General features: G+C 42.6%; 1 protein-coding gene across 3 annotated transcripts in view; it reads right to left on the bottom strand.

The window, feature by feature from the left end:
* nlgn1 (neuroligin 1) overlaps positions 1 to 16815 on the bottom strand; it is a 322900-nt gene that overhangs the window by 35706 nt on the left and 270379 nt on the right. The window lies entirely within an intron of this gene.

Raw genomic sequence — 16815 nt, 5'->3', positions numbered from 1 at the left:
CCACCTCACCATTTGCGGTGCCAATTTCTCTTGTCTCCAATGTTCAGACACATGGGTCAGAGTTTCCGTACAGGTACACACATTCTCCCCTCAAGTTTGTTCTTACAGATCCCAGCTTTTGTGTGGGATGTGGCATACACCTCGTTCAGGCCCTGTTTTGTGTTTACACAACGGTTACAAGTGAGACCCAGGTGTATTTAACACTAGAAGTCTGCATAATGCAGCTTTAATTAGTGTCTGTTTAGGCACTGTGAAGTATGTATACCATGGTGTTAATGTTACGATGTTCAGAAATGTGGAAGTGGATGAACATGGTGGGTTAATTAGCTAGACATTGTGCTATCTCTCCTGAGAATGCTGTTCAAAGAACTATTACACTTCCACTATTCAATCTATAATCAGCTGTTCAAATTCAAATTTAGCAGAGTATATGCACAACAGGCGGCGCCTTGTACTGACCAGTTTTAACGCAAAACAGCAAAAATGATCATGCCTTGCTGAACGGATATCTTGACACCACCAGGGCTATTTGCAGTGAAGCAGTCAAGGCACTGCAATTCTTCGTCGCACTATGGGATTAGGCTACATTAGCTGCTTTGAAATTAATTTAAATGAATTAGATGTTAGTTTAAATAATCTCTCCTACTAGCCTAATTTCTAGCAACTGAGCTATCTGAAACGCTGTAGAAGATCTCAGAGGAACTAAACTCATCAGTTATCACGTCTTCCTTAGTACACCCTAGGTATGATTATCTTTACCATCAGAGCTTTTAATTGTGTGCCGTGCTTCCCCACTTTATATGATGTAAATGGAAATGAAATGTTAGCTTCCTGCTGGCAGCACAGGTATCTATGGAACAAATGCAAGCATAACTTTACTCTGAACTGGAAGGAGAGGCTCGGCAAGGTGCTTTTTTCTAACTTGACATCTACATGCAAGTAGCACCATTTATAATGAGCCTTTAATTCTGTTAATATTTAGATAGTCCAAACCATTTCTTCATCTTCTCTGAGCTGTAATCAGACTTTAGCATTAGGTTGAAGCTTTGTTAGATTTCTCTTGATGTGGTCAGTTGTTCCACTACCTGCTGATTTTTTTCCTTCCTTTATACCCTCCACATTTCTTCATTCTATTAGGGTTATTTACATCAGATCCTGCTGGATAAAATCTCTGTTGGCTTAGAATCAGGATTATTGTGCAATACAAGACAGTAAGAAAAGGCCAGGCTTATGTTTGCTTATGCTAGGAGAGGATTATCTGTCTTACATTTACTAATTTTAGTGAGCTGTTTGGTATATATGACACTGGCAAACACAACAGGGTATACTACAGGGTGTGAAAAGTTGACTTGAATGATTTATTATTCTGGTCCTTCTGCATGTTCCACTGTTGCCTCTGTAGGATGGATGCTGTCAAAAGTTAAGAAAAAGAAAACAAACAAACAAACAAAACATGGCCTGTGCCAAAATAAGGACTTGCATATGGCACACCAGTCCCACAGTAAAGCTCAGATGTGCAAATGGAAATGTTTATCTAGAAGGCGGTTGATCAGAAATGTGACTTCAGTAATCTACCCACTGTTTGTTTACAAGATTGTCGTAGCCAACTGTTGTTGATCTCTGGGCAAATTTGGTGAAAAATCCTAAACTGAATCCTTTATTTAGTACGAGAACAAAACACCAGGGCTATGCAGTGCCTTGCCAAGACACAAGTCATTCTGCAGCATGTTAGTCTGAAACATGATGCAGCGTCATGCCTTGATGAAAGACAGCCAAGTTTGTGCATAAACAGGTGATACTTGTCATGCTGAACACACTGGGCACAAAAGGCACCATATTGTTTTTAGGTTTCGGTTGTATAATGTGCAACTGAGTCATTTTTTTTACAAAGGGATGTTGTTTTGGGAAATTACCTCCACGGCTGAAAGACTTAAAAGCTTGTGATAGAATTTGTGAAAGTTCACCACAGTTCTAGTGTCCTGAGAAAGTAAAACAACCTGAAAACACAACATTTGACATAATGGTGTCAGCAAACTACCATTACCACCTTTATGCATCTGATATCGAAAAATATCAGCCTTGTTTTCAGCTGCTAGTTACTCAACATGTTTACCAGGTAGGTGCCAACATCGTGTGCCTGTGCTGTTGTGCTGGACAGTTAGTGTTCTGTGAGCTTTTCAGAGCTTTTCAGCTGAAACCAGGCCGAGCTTGAGGGAAGGAAACCCAAATATTGAGCAAAAAGATGGCATCTGTCAAATGACATATACTCATCTGTTTCACTGTTTATTTGATTAGTGCACCGTTCATTTTACTGTTTTAATTGTCCAGCAATGGCTGGACAATTAAAATTGAAGCTGCCATTCATAAGAACTCTTGTTTATGTAAAACCACGCCATCTGATTGATGCTGGCATGTTGGATCTCTGGGAAGAAACACCAAATCACCAAAGGCAGGAGCCAAAAAAAAAAAAGAAAAAGAAAAAGAAAAAAGTTTATATTTGAACTTGAATGAAGAGACAGGCTAATGTACAGAAACGAAGAGTGATGGTTGGGGAGATTTGGGACACAAAGACAGAATCTAAGACGGCAGACAGATCTAGAGGGAGAGATAGCGAAAAGGCTGCCGGCCCCTGCCAGCTTCTTCAGACAATCTGTTCTCATTCGTGGTGTCCAGCAGAGACTCTGGCTTGGCTTTTTTCCTCTCTGATTTCCATCTCAGTTGCTGAATCCATACTGAGCTGACTGACACAGAGACACATGCACACTCAAGCACCCACACACAAACCAACAAACCCTTACAGATGAAAACCAAAAATAAAATCAAATCATTGAGAATGAGTGCATGCCTAAAACTTTCCCAAACAAACACAGAAACATGAAATTCCCCCAAAACAAGTGAAAGACAAAATAAACAAAAATGCAAAAAAAAAAAGAAGAAAATCCTTCAGATGTGAGTTGACAAACTCAAGATGAATTATGGAACTATAGAAAAAGCAGAAGAAGGGTTTAGCTTTGATTTGTGAAGCCCGTCAGGTGTGGACCGTCTCCGCACACCTCTGGTGGGAGGATTTTTTCTGATTAAAAACCATTTGTCTCCAGAAGATACAGCGGATTTGACGTCGAGAAAGGAGCGTCGGAGAAGAGAGTCCTGCTACAATGGCTGTCTTATATTTCTGTCTGTACGCCTCTGAGTCTGTCCCTCCTTTCTGTCTCTCCTACAGTAAGCCCTCATACATTTTCATCTGGTTGCATTTCAACCAGTGAATCCATTTGAGTGGGAAATGGTAAGAAGGTAGAGGACAAGGACCAAAAGATATTAAAATATGAGAGTAAAAAGCATGACAAAATGAACATGAGATTTGATCAAATGATTACAGAAAAAACAATGACTGTCTCTGTCGCTTGTCCTCTTGCTTCGTCTCACCATTTTTCTTCTTCTCTGTCTCTTCCTCTGCCGCCCACGCAGCTTTGCTGTCCACAATCAAAATGTCATTTCGTGGCCCAACCTCTCTCCTCTCTGCTGTACTCTGGCGCTCTCGCACATATCTAGTTATTGATCCGTTCCTCCTCGTCACACCACTGAGCGACTCGTAATCCACTTCATTATTCCACCTGCCACACACACATACGCGCGCTGGCAGACTCACACACACACAGACGCAGCCACAGGGAGGTGAGCAAACATGGAGGTATCTGTGCAGGTACACAACAGCGAGGCACACCCAGACACAAGTGCTAGATAATTTTTCAATTAAACCTCAAACTCCAACAGACTACCCACCATGCACTGCAGCTACCGGCCGGGGGCCTCATTTATCAAAGCATGCATTGAACAAGTTTTAAATAAGCAAGAGCTGCATGCACCCACAACAAAGTTGGGATTAAGCAAACACACATATGCACACCTGTATGAACATTGATATATCCCCCTGACTGTGCACAAACAGGCTTATTTACTAAAGGAAACAACATTTATGGTAAACAGCATCCATTTAATAGATCCTGTCATCTTAAATGCAAGACGACTTGTGATGAAAAAAAGCAGCAACTGACAAAGACAGTGAGGCTGAGGTACGACCAATACCTGCAAAACTGTGCTGTGTACTAATGCGAGATGGTAAACCTTTTACCAGTCAAACATCATCATCGTCATCATCATCATCATGCTAGCATTATCAATTGGAGCATGTTTGCACGCTGAAGTTATGCAGAGCCACTCGTGTGGCTGTAGACTCTTGGATTGTTTCTCAAAGGAGAACACAGTTCATAGTACAGAGCAGTCATAGTATGTATGCTATGCTACGGATGTGTAATTTCATTAGACTTCATTGAAAACAAAAACTTCTCTGGTAAAAACTCATTTCCAGATCCTGCGGAGTCAGTGGTTCTTGCATCACAAACTGCACTGATATTTGGTGCCTGTGGAGTCGTGTCGGATTACAGAAACAAGATGAATGAGTAATAGACAGCCCAGGCTTCAAGGAGGATCAGCAGCAGGTCGATGTAAATTTCAACAAAATCTCACCCAGGATTGATAGGACTAAAAATAAATGGAGATACCTTTAAAATGCCTCGTGGAAGACTGATAATGATGGATTATCCCAAGTCTAAGTTGTACTGCAGCAACATTGGCTAGAAGGTTAATCGTATCTTCAGGCATCACAGTCAACAATCCGTTATTCATGCTGACAGACAGTGGAATTGGTTAACCTGTGATTCCACTTCTCTACCAGTAGGGGTTAGTGTATACAAGTGGTCAGCAAAATGAAGAATTTCATGAGAAACAGACTCGATTGTATGTGTAAAAATAATACATGTACACAGTCGACGGGTCCTATTCATTTTCTGTGGAGAGAAGGGGATCCAGTAAGCAAATCGACAGACCAATGGCTGTAGCTGTATTTGCATAATCACGACTCGACCTCTACTTTATGCAAATGAGTCCATCCAGAAAGAGGCACCAGGCTCGTGAAAGTCACGTCAAACTATCAGACGAGGCAGTGCTGATGAACTGTGAATCAAGATCCAGTTACTGCATTGCCAAGTTCTCACCTAAAATGTTTTCAGGAACGTATTTCTGTGTACTCTTTCGCTGTAATATGAGGAAGTTTGTGACCCCGTCGCCATTTTGAAAACGGCTGAGGCAAAAACAAGCACTCGCACTAGATCACCCACCAGCCGCCTCCTCCCCTGTGAGTCTGTCACATAACACACACAATAACTTCTTTCTAACAACAGTCCTTCTTTAAAGAAAACACAAGTTTTTCACTCACATGTTGATGAGCTCATCATGCGTCTAATACTTGATCCGCCACTGCAAAATGACAGACCAGAACCAGCGCCATATCCACATATTAATTAAGTATGGCCCATCTCAATGTCTCCCGTCAGCAGAGGCATCTTTTATTCATCTGTCATATGGCTGGCATGTCTACAAACAGATGCGCACAACAAACTCAGCACACAAACAGACTTGTTGGTGAGTTAAATCTGGTCCACATGTAAAACACACAGTCCATGCAGAGGATGCAAAGTTTCACATAGGATATGACTGAGATGAGGTACTGTAAATTGAAAGATGGTGGAAGTGTGCATACAGCTCTCTCATGTTACATTTAACTGATTTCATGGCAGGGATTTTCTTATTGTAGTTCATGATGCAACCTCACAGCACAGGCTGAACTCCGGCAGTCCTTAGAAGTGTTCTCAATCCGCCTTTTCGGCCGATAGGATCTTGTTCACTTCGTCTGCTGTGCTGCTCCCCATTAAGCTGCCTGTGATTTTTTTTTTCGTGTGTCTCACCTCAAATGGTAACAATTGACACACACAGATTCCCGCTGGTAGCCCAGCCTCCATGTGCACCTCACAGACAGGTGTCGGAGCACCTGTGGTGCCAGGTGGTTGCCATGGTTACTGTGTCACTTGAGAAGATAGTATATTATGCACGTCTGGCTTTTCCCGCTGATTGTTGGGTTTAACCTCCACATTTGCAGTTTACCACTTTCATGCTCCAATTCCACAAAAAATAAGTATTCATTACAACATTAAAAATAATCATAGGGCATGAAAACAGCTTATTTATAGCCACTGCAGGTTGGTGAGCAGCTGCTTGGTGTGCCAGCTTTTCAGAAGTGAAGACTGAAATCCCCTCGCAGCACACAGGAGTGATTTCTCAGCTCAGACATCTGGTATGAAATAATAAAAACGTATTGACGGCTTGAAGTCTGCAGAGATGCTGCATCACATCAGCTAGGTAGCTCACTCTGACTGGCTGATATCTGATTTTTAATTCAAGGCCAATCTTGGCATATCCATATATCAGTCTAAGCCAAACATGCAGCCACATGTGCATGCAGGCATGGGTGGAGGGAATTCAAAGGCACACACACGCTCACACACAGATGGGGAGCAGATTTTGTTGTTTTGTCTCAGAAAGAAGGAGCTGTGAGGCTCCACATGGAACTGTCAATGAATACGAACTCAAAGATGAGGACTCGCCGTCGGATTCCCTATGCATGCTGGGAAAGAAAGATTGAAGCACAGAGAGAGGAGGAGGGGGGGGCAGGACAAATGAAGGCTCAGAGGAGGAGGATGGAAAGAGAGATAGAGGGTGAAAAGATGAAAAAAAAAGAAAAAGTGAGAAATGGAGGGACAGGTATGGAGGGGAGGGGGAGGAGGAACAAGAAGAGGCAACGTGGTGTCTTTGGGGAGTTGCTGTCAAACCTCTCTAGGAAAGCAAGCAGGAACAGAAACAGCTTCACCCACAGACGCACACACACACACACACACACACACACAAACAAACACACACGTCCCAACAGCAGGTCCTTGCAAATTGATGCCTATTGAAGTCTCTGCACAAACATCACTAAGCAGTGCTCCCACAAGGCTTTGCTTCAGCCCAGACACCACCTTAGCAATGCTGAAAATCCATTGGATTGATGGACAAAGAGTGTTCAATATCAAAACAGCAGGCTGTCCAGAGGAGCTCAAGCTGCCGTGTGTGCTCTTGCCTGGCAATTGGTGGCAGTGCCTTGTTTAAAAAGCACTGATTCATTAGTTACTTTGTAAGACACGGAATAAGTCACATGGCTCACAAGGAGCTTGTCAGCTGGTCATTTTTGGTAAACTGTTTTCCTGCCAGCTTACGGTACCCTGCCAGGATGATTAGAGGCTCAGTCCAGACCACCATGTCGCCGTTGTTTTATTCTGTTATATTCTGTTTTTTGATCAGGGTGACGTGCAGTCAACTGTTGAGGTCAATGTCTCCTCTGTCTCACTTTATAAATACACTGTTGTATTATGGACTGTATACTATAGTTGATCGCTTTCAAATGGAAAGTGTTTTGCCTGTTGCTGCTCTCTTATTGTTTTTCCACAGTGTCCTTCTCCCAAAAAACAGCTGTAGGGGTTTGTGAAAGCAGTTTATTACCACCCATATTTACATTCATTGTTAGGCTGCGGCCTGTTGTTTCCATAGTAATTATGGCAGGAGCAAATGAGAATGTGAGGTACACCCTGTTGCTGACACTCTCCAATTTAAATATGTCGTGTTGGGAGTCATGGGCAAACGGTTTATTCTGCTGTTTAGGTGTGAGGACATGTTGCGTTCTGCCTTCTATCCTGTATTTGTGGCACCGTCTAAAGCAGGGGTATTCAACTAAAATTCAAAGAGGTCCGGTTAGAGAAAAATTCCTAAAGCAAAGGTCCGGAACATCATAATGTCATAACGTTATGATTTGTGTGATATATATACTGAAGTAGCCTAGTAGTTGTATCAACATCTGCATGTAATCAACATCTGATCAAATAAAGAAAGTACAATTCAAAAACATTTCGACAGTATTTATTGTCACTTAACATTAAACCAGGCAGATTTGAATTTAAAAATGAAATAGAGAAAATAAAATGTTTTTTGAAAAATTGTGCATTATAAAAGAAAGTGTTTAATTTTAGAAAAAGTAAAAGTGAAGCAACAGCTTGAATATTCCTTTTTCTTTGTTAACTTTCACATCTTAACAGTCTCAACGAATTTGAAAATAACAGCTGAACAGTTATACAGTTTCTCTTTCTTTCCCGCTTTTCCCACTCTCCACACTTTTTGTTGTTCTTTCTAACTTTCTAATTTTCTATCGTCTCTCCGTTCGCTTCTCACTCCTCATCTGACTGCAGTCAGAGTTGCTATGTTTATCGTCCGCAATGCAGAGATGCGACTGGCTGGGTAGCATCACGTGGGATGGCTTAACTCGCATGCAATTGGTTTGTGCGTTTCCTGAGCCGCTAAACCGGTGCCGTAAAGACTAGAAAAGTTGCGCCGGTTAAAATATAAGTGTCCCGTCAAAATTTGAAGTCCCTTAATAATTTACTGGATATAGGTCCGGGTCCGTATAGGACGGTGTCTGGGTCCGGACTCGGACCGCGGTCCGCCTGTTAGTGACCCCTGGTCTAAAGTAAATGTGACAGTAAAAGTAGGGTCAATTTAATTTGAGTTTCCTAATGGAAGGGAAGAAAATCATTTTGACCTTTCGACCTGCCACACGATCACATCAGATAATTAATGAGAAAGACAATTAATGAAAGGCTGGTGCTAGGGAGGGAGGATGTAATCACTTTATTTATTTATTTGTTGTTGTTGTTGTTTTCCCCAGATGAATTTTACTGGGTCGAATGTGTTTATTGCTCGCAGTTCTGAGGCAGAAGATAAAAGCTAATATGCAGAAAATCAGTCAGAGTGCTCTCATGGCAACCTTTAACATTTTCAGAAGCATAATAACACACTAATACATCATAGTAAGAGAGGCACACATACAGCTGCTAGCAGGCTGGGCAGTGCAGGGCCATTAGCCTAGCACTTAGACACACACCATGTCTTTCATTGACCGTGAATGACAGATAGTGCTCTGTGTGTGTGTGTGTGTGTGTGTGTGTGTGTGTGTGTGTGTGTGTGTGTACATGTGTGTGTGGTCATTGGTGAAACCAACAACCACCATAAAGCCATGGTTTCAATAACACATTTTCCTACAAGAACGCACAAGGGGCTCTTCAGCAACCCACAGCAGCTCAGTGTGTGTGTAGAGCGGCTGTGTGTGTGTGTGTTGGTTATCGCCACTGAGGGGCCCATAACAGTCTCAGTGCCTCAGCACGGTGAGTAAACTGTGTAGAAGTGTAGCCAAACAAGGATGCACACAAGTACGAGCGCATGCACACACACACACACACACACACACACACACACACACTCATGCAGAGACACACGCGCTCATGCACACACACACATGCACACACACACAGAGTAGATATATGACCTCAGGGCTGGGTATGAAGGGCTAGCCAGGGTGATGTATAGGCCAAGGCCTTGGCCATAGATCTAATAGATACAATGGACTGGACCTTGGAACATTCACACACACACATACACACACACACACACACACACACACACACAAACACACATTTTCTGGCAAAGGCAGAGTGCTGGGTGATGACGGCTGATGATCTCCGCCACACATACACGCACACACACACAGACGTTTATACTTCTACCCTTGTGAAGATACTCATTGACATCGTAAGATCACTTTATATTTCTGCATCATGCCACATGTGGTACCATGGTGTAACTGGCTGTAACTAATGTGCAACTGGTTGTTTTTTTTAGCAATGTGCAGTGTCATCAACTCCTCTCCCTCTAGGCGGGCCATCTGCTGGACCTGACGTGATAACTAAGCAGATAATGCACTCCTTGGTCGTTTGACCAACACATTTCAGATGGCACAGGCAAATGTAGGTGGCCACAGTATGAAAAGCTTTATCTATTGTTGAATTACTTGAGAATAAGGTCGCTGTTATTATTTATTGTTGTCACCACATACCAGGGTTTTTACCATGCAAATACAATAGTAATATAATAATACATTTTAATTATGGAGTGCTTTTCAGGGTACACTTGCAGGTGTAGTGGTGGAGCAGTTTGTCAGTGGAGGTTCTGGAGGACAGGAGCAGGAGGGGGTGAGCAGGTGAGCAGTCCTGGATGCACTGGAGTTTATTTGGGACTTTGGAAAATGTGCCATAACGAATGATGTTGCAGTAGTCAGTTCTGCATGTGATGAGGGCATGGATCAAAGTTTCAGCAGCAGGGAAGGAGAGTGATTGGCGGAGACAATGTTTTTTAGGTGGAAAAAGACAGTTCAGGTGATTTGATTGACATGCGGTTTGAAGGAGAGGTTGCTGTTGAAAATAACTCCAAGGTTGCAGATGTATGGGGAGAGAGAAAGAGAGAGAGTGATGATGAGGCTGGTGATGCTGAGGAAGGATTCAGGTGGGAGAGACGAACACTGTGGCTGATGGTAGTAACATTCAACACACCCCTCCTGTTTACCTGCTGTCTTCATAAATCCAGCGCAATGTACATTTCCACTACAATTCCACATGTTAACGTATCGAGTGCAACAAAAGAGGCATGTCATACTCAGCACAGTGCTGCTCTCACTTTCTCTTGTGTAGCAAAAATGCTCTTTTATCCAATAATTTCCAGTTACTTTCATTTTGCAACTCCATTTTGCAACCCTCCTCTTCATCGGAACTACGAAATAAGAATGGACGTTGGCATTGCAGGACTGTTAGTAGAAAGCGGTGAACTAACAGAAATAAGATTTGAAGAATACTGTACATAGCTGATGAAATGACTCGTTTAGACAGACATGCATCACAGTTGCCAATGGTCTTTCATTTTCTTTATTTCTGGCTCTCTTTCTTTCCTAATTGAATTTCTTTCTTTCTTTGAATCTCAGCTGGCAGAATGCAATCTTCACTTAATGATCTGCTGGATAGTGCAATTAGAAGAGTCTCTGGATGCCTTTTATTGTTAGCACCAGCTGCACATTTGTGATTGGATGTGTGTCTGTGCGGTTGCAGGTAGAATAAGGATGTATACAGTGTGTTTCTCAGGGCAGCTAAGTAATAAGATTGCAGCTTAATTGATCATGGCTGTTAACCGGTGGGTTTCTCACAGTCTCACGGTAACACAAAGCAATAGAGAGGACAATACAAACTAGCAGACGCTACTTTCATATGCAACGTGTGTGCGTGTGTGTGTCTGTGGGTGGGTGTGGGCGTGTGTGTGTGTGTGTGTGTGTGTGTGTTCTCCTCCGTGAGCACTAAATGTGTCCTTGCTAACCTTACCAGCTGTCGACCCATCACAGCACCTGTTCCATTTCCTGTACCATGACACTGATGTGACACACACACACACACACACACACACACACACACACACACACACACACACACACACACGCTCTCAAAAAGCCAGTTTGTAACTTCTCCATAAAATGCAGTAGCAAATGATGATGACTTCTACTCCAGTACACAGACCACTGTGTTCAGCTGAACGACCTCTTGAATACACATGCTCATACACACAGTGGCCTGTTTTCCATTTTTCCAGCACTGCCCATCAGCACTGCAGATAATGTCCCTCTTAAGCTATTCAGCCCCATATTGAATTTCAAAAAAGCGAAAAAGGGCATCATTTGCAGCTCTCGGTTCAAAGCAATGTTCTTTACTAATTTCCTCACGCTGTGTGACTTGCCTTGTTTCAGGATACAGCAATGTCCTATTTATTTTGACTTGACTGAAAGTAATGACATTTTGTTCAAGAAAATAATGTGAACAAGTCAAGCTGTGTTGAAAATAAAAGAATTTGATAAACCTTGCTGGTATATTTTTTTCATGTCTTTACTAAAATCAATGAAGAAGAAATGAATTTGATTTGACTAAGTTCTGATGTTTTTTTAATGTATTTTCCACGAAAGCAGATGACTCAATTTTAAAGTGGATCACTTCTGCATGCGTGTGTGTCACTGTGTGTTTCAATAGTAATGTTATGTAGGACTTGGCCGCAGTCTCCATGAGGGTGATGGACAGGCAGCTGAGTCAGTCAGGAGGCAAGTCACCCACTGACTCCCCAGCACACATTTACACTGGCTTAGCCTGTTTATCAAGCAAAAACTATGATGTACCAGCAGACATACAAACACACATTTTTAAAGACACACACACACACACACACACACACATGCACTCATGCACACACCAGATGACAGAAGCTGTTAGCCCTCCTGCTGATCTGATGCAAAAGCAATCCCGTTGATGGACATAATCCCTTTTAGAGAGAGGGAGAGGGAGGAAGAGATGTAACGCTGGCTGACAGCGAACTTGCCTCAACAAGGGGGAACGACCACAGAAGCCGCAGTTGAGGGAATACCACAGCCATGACAATAAATGATGGCTTTAATGAAAAATGGATGGAGTTTTATTGGTCTGGAAGATGCTATACTGTACATACACATAGAGGCTGAGCAGAGAGTCCCACTGGTGAGGCAGATGCTGCTATCCTACAGCTGGGCATGTTCATCTGACTGGCAGAGAGAAAATAAAAACATATACCAGTCTCTGTGTTTGTAAGTGTGTTGATGTCCTTTGGTGCATTTAGCCATCTCTGCTGTTAACAGAATGGAAAATGGCCCAACATGAGTGTGTAGCACTTGCACCACACCCTGAGCCAGTCTGCTTATGTGGATGTGCTTACGTGTGTGTGCTTCATCTGTGCTGTCTTTAAAGGTCTTTGAGGTCATTGATTGCAGTGATTTGGCCAGTCAGGTACACCTAATGCAGTCTAATACAACAGTCCTGCAGTAAATCCTTTCTTTATGAAGGTTATCGGCTGAAATCCAACTTCGATTTATTATGATTTGCCATCAAAACTACAGCAAAGTTGGCATTTAGTGTCATGCCTGTGCAAAGTCTCACCCCCACCACCGCCAACGTTAGACAGTGGTCACTTGTTATGTTGATTTCAGTCTATTTGGGTCCAGTTTAACATTGTTATATAATGCACACAACTTATATCTAGTTACCGTTGAGTTACTGTCAATGTCAATCACTTTTGCATCACATTATATCTTCAACTTCAACATCATCTGGTACATATTGATGTTGATCAGAGTCGTGGGCTGATCAAAATAAAGACGATGTGTTCTGTTCTTTAGACCCATTATCTATCGTTGTTTTGCACATGCAGAAAAAGAATCTGCTGATTGAGTTGTTGACAACCTCTGCATTTTCCAGGCAGAATGCTGACGGAAGGTGACAAAGGAGGACAGAAACAGAAAGAAAGGGCAAAGTCTATTAGTACAGAATCCTGCAGCATGAACTCTTTTAGGAGATAACATGAAATTGAATGGGAGACTGCAGAGCTGCCTCCTTTTCAAAAGAAATGTTCTTGATATGTGCGTGTGTGTCTGCTTGTGTGTGCGTGGGTGTGTGCCTTTAGACGAAAGGTTAATTGGGTGGCTGCTGTTGTCCCAGAGACAGAGACAACAGGATTTGTAATAGCTGTGACATTCCTGCCTGCTCCCCTGCACACTCCAGGCAATGGTGTGAGAGTGTGCGCTGTGTGGGCGGATGTGCGAGTGGGGGGGGGGGGGGGGGGGGGGGGCAGAGGGAGGTGTTGTGTTTTGACGTCCCTATATAAAGTCTACTTTGTTTGCACTTGGAGAGGAATTCAGACAGAAAGAGGAAAAGTTAGAGGGTTCTGCAGTGTTTCCATTAGGTCCTTAGCTGAAGTGCCATTTCTGATACACTTGGTCGTTCTTTATAGAGCAGCTGATGGACTGCAAGATACTGCTCCTGTTTAAACTAGTTTCTCCTGCAGGGACATTGGGTGATTTATCTATGATTCCCCACAGCGTATGTTCATCCAAATTCTAAAACAAAAAAAGAAAAAAAAAAAAGATGCATTTTGAGATGCTATTTGTTTGAAGGAAAAAAATGTTAATTAGTAGGACTTCTAATTATAAGTCTTACTAATGCATAGCACATAATTAGTTACAGATTGTGACATTTTGCTGACAATGAGGGACATATCTGAGAAATAAAAAGGGGAATTTAATAACTGTTGTCTCACTGATCTGATAAGACTCCAGGCCAACAGCAGAGTCTGAGGTGGAGTTTGGAATTGTGTCTGTACACCAAACCAAAGCAGCAGTCTGAGTCAAACAAAAATGCACAAAAGGTGAGAAAGATGTCCCACATCTGAAAGTAGCCCTCCGAGCTCTCATGCTGAAGGAACGTGTGCACCGATGTTCAATATTTCAACACAGACACACACAAAAACACACATCCCTCTTGAGGGCTCGGGAGATGCAAGTGCAGGTGTCATGAGCCATCAGCTCACTGAGTCCGCTACAAGATAGCCAGATATAGACACACACGCACACATACACACACACATGCATGAATGTTGCATTGGTGTGAACAGACGAGAGAAGGCTCCTAGCTAAAATGAGTCTGTGCTCATCTAATAATGATGCTGCCTGAGAAAATCAGACCTGATAGAGGCTTTCATCACTGCCACATGTATAATCTACACAGAGAGGGGGAGCGAGGCGGAGTGACAAATAGACAATAATGGAGTTATAGAGTGAGAAAGAAAGGAAGATGTACAGATAGAAGTCCATTTTACGGTTTATATTCCCTCCACATATGTTCAAACACACGTCATCCTGCTCAATGCCTTACTTTGATGTAACTTAGCAGGACATACAGTCGCTGTGAATTTACAGGTAGACTTCGAATCATAGATATTTAATGCTTGTGCTCTGTCCTGTTTTTTCTAATGATAAGCAATGTGACTTTTATTTAACATTATTCATTCATATTCTGTACCGCCTATCCCTTTCGGGGTTGCGGGGGGGGCTGGAGCCTATCCCAGCTGTCAACGGGCGAGAGGCGGGGTACACCCTGAACTAATCGCCAGCCGATTGCAGGGCAACATATAGAGACAGACAACCATTCACGCTCACACTCACACCTTTAGAGTCACCAATTAACCTAATGAGCATGTTTTCGGTCTGTAGGAGGAAGCCGGAGCGCCCGGAGAGAACCCACGCCTGCACGGGAAGAACATGCAAACTTCACACATAAAAGGCCCCGCCCGACTCAGGGATTGAACCAGCAACCTTTTTGCTGTGAGGCACATGCACTACCTCCGCAGTGGCGCCACCGTGCCACTGTATTTAACATTACTCTGTAGTAAATATATTTATAGAAATAGCAACTACTCCTTCTGCTCTTTGTCCTCCTTCCATTTTTCTCAGAGCTGATGAGAAAGGTAATAAGTCCAGTAGAGTCCGACTGCAGTGTATGGTGATGTCCCTTGGGATAGTATGCAAATACAATTTGCAAGAATTTGCATTTAAATTCCTGTGCTAATGGACAACATTGCAACTTCCTTTAGTGCAGCAAAAGAGAAAACAAAATGCTTTACAAACTACATCATCAGCTCATAGATTGTAATAGCTCAGCATTATGAGGAATGGGAAAGAAAGAAATATGGTGAAGAAATACAGGCAGCTTTAAATATGCGCTTAGGATTATGTATTACTAACACCTACTGCAAAGAGTGCCTGTTAACTCTCCAACCATAGAAGCCAACAAAGCATGTTTCTTGCAGGAATTGTGAGTGTTTGTGCAGACAAAGGCATGTGCAAAATGCTGTGTGACAGTGTGACAGCCCAACATGCAACAACGACCAGATGAAAATACAACAATGTGGTAATAATGGGGAGACTTGAAGGACATGTGCAGGGGGACTGGGATATTTGTGAAGTGCCATATGCTACTAACAACAAGTGTCGTCTGAACTTTTGGTCACGGCTGTAACATTGAAATGTGATGTTGTAATGATATTATTGGCATCCCTCTGGTGAATGTGTGAGCGGCGCGATCCTTCACTTTCGGTGTGTCGTCTGTTCATTTAGTTTATTATTTATTATCTATATTATTGCTGTTCTGAAGAAGTGTGGACATGTTTCAGGCAGAGTGAGAGAGACGAAAGGTTGACGTGTGTGTGTGTGTGTGTGTGTGTGTGTGCATACTACAGGGAAGAAACCTGTAGGATGATGCTTGCTCACACTATGATTATGAAGTACACACTCACACTGTCTTCCCTCCATCTCCTTTTCCTGTTTCCATCCCCACCAGTTCCTCTGACCTGCCTTCCTTTCTGCTCTCTGCTAATTGGGCACCCCCACCTGATATGAGGCTGAATTAAAACAAATTATAATTGGTAGTTCAGAAATTGGACATGTTTGATGCCACTTCTTCTTCCTGGTGATGTGCATTTATTAATAAAGGTTATTTCTGCAAACAGAAGCTCATTTCAGACAGTTTCACCTCTGCTATGACTCATCTCTACTCCTTTATTTCGCTCTGCTCTGTGATTTGGAGAAGCTGAAGGCACCGATCACCTCGTAACACCATAACCGTTGTGACAACCCGGCGTCACAGTGGCCAGCCTACCACAGAGGACGCCAGGAGACAGAAGGAGGAAGGACTGATAAAGCATGACCACACAGACAGAAATATCAGCTCACCCCGTCTGTTACCTTTCCCCCTCCCTCACTGTCTGGGTTGCTGAAGTCAAACTTGCTAAACTGTCCAATCCTTTAAAAATGTGTCTCCAATGCTGTTATTCTAAATTTGATAGATGTAGACATCTTTCTGATGATGCTCAGTAGGCTTGTATTAAATCTTGATTCTTGTCATTTAGTATGAAATAATGCACAATTTAATAATAGCTATCATCATGTTTGCTCTGCAGGTTGTAAAAACCAATGAAAAAGCTTCACACCATCTGGCACTAAAATTCCAAAACCACTGAAACCAGCAATAATAATGATTTCGTGTGGAGTGAAATCAAAATGTGGCATCAGCGTGAACACTTGTTATGGTCGACCCATAGACGACCTGTGTT

This window comes from Chaetodon auriga, chromosome 3 (assembly GCF_051107435.1).
Source record: "Chaetodon auriga isolate fChaAug3 chromosome 3, fChaAug3.hap1, whole genome shotgun sequence".
Classification (NCBI taxonomy): domain Eukaryota; kingdom Metazoa; phylum Chordata; class Actinopteri; order Chaetodontiformes; family Chaetodontidae; genus Chaetodon; species Chaetodon auriga.
The sequence above is the reverse complement of the archived record's forward strand: the minus strand, read 5'-3'. Positions and strand labels throughout refer to the sequence as shown.